At 42.9% G+C, this 1,044-nt stretch overlaps 1 pseudogene; it reads left to right on the forward strand.

Moving 5' to 3' along the window:
• Positions 1–238: 238 nt before the first annotated feature.
• On the forward strand, positions 239–801 carry LOC110203218 (immunoglobulin heavy variable 3-23 pseudogene; annotated as a pseudogene).
• Positions 802–1,044: the final 243 nt, after the last annotated feature.

Below are 1,044 nucleotides of genomic sequence, written 5' to 3' on the forward strand. Positions count from 1 at the left end.
TTTCCCCAGGGTTTTAGAACTAATCCTGGGGGAAACTTCTCTCTGCAGCTCATGGAGGGAACTCATCCCATTGGGAGGCAGTTGCTCTTCTTCACAGTAAACAGAGGAAGACATGCAAATTGGGCTCCTCCCTCTAGGGATGAAAACCAGCAAAAACCTGTGTCTGCAGCTCTAGGAGAGGAGATTTTCTTCTGTGTAGCCTTTCTCTCCTAAGGACTGACACTATAGAGCCTGAACAATGGGTTTGGGACTGAATGGAATTTTCATTCTGACTCTTTTACAAGGTATTTTTGTCTTTTGTTTGATTTTTGACCAAGGATACACTATTTGAAGTGATGTCTTTGTGTGCCTATTGTCTTAAATGACTTTTTGTTTGCAGGTATCCATTGTGCTGTTCAGCTGGTAGAGTCTGGGGGTGATGTGAGACAGCCTGGAGGATCTCTTAGCCTTTCCTGCAAATGTTCTGGATTCAGCTTTAGCAGCTATGCCATGCACTGGGTTCACCAGGCTCCAGGGAAGGGGTTGGAGTGGGTGGCAGGTATTAGTGCTAATAGAGGAAGCACATACTATGCAGACTCTGTGAAAGGGCGATTCACCATTTCCAGGGACAACAGCAACAGCATGCTGAACCTGCAAATGAATTCCCTTAAAGTTGAAGACACAGCCCTGTATTACTGTGCAAGTGACACAGTGAGAAAAAGGAATATGAAATCAGACATAAACCTCCTCATTCAGACAGGCCATGTGGAGAATGATTTAGAGAGGGAAGTCAAGAAAATTGAGCACAAGGAGACCACTTAGAATAACAGCTGAAGCATGAGGCTGAATAATTTTCAATCTCTTTGGTTTCCTCCCAATTCTTAATGAACATCTATCCCATCACTCCATCTATCAAACTATCTAATCTCCTTTCTATCTCTGAGAATCTTTGCTGTTTCTGTTGCCTGCAGGTATAGAGAGAAGATGTATTCTTTTAATGATTTACATGTTTTGCCCATGGTGACTAATTTCTCTGTAGCTGTAAAACATGAGGCAGATCAGGAA

This window comes from Phascolarctos cinereus, unplaced genomic scaffold, assembly GCF_003287225.1.
Source record: "Phascolarctos cinereus isolate Bilbo 61053 unplaced genomic scaffold, phaCin_HiC Scaffold_3;HRSCAF=262, whole genome shotgun sequence".
Classification (NCBI taxonomy): domain Eukaryota; kingdom Metazoa; phylum Chordata; class Mammalia; order Diprotodontia; family Phascolarctidae; genus Phascolarctos; species Phascolarctos cinereus.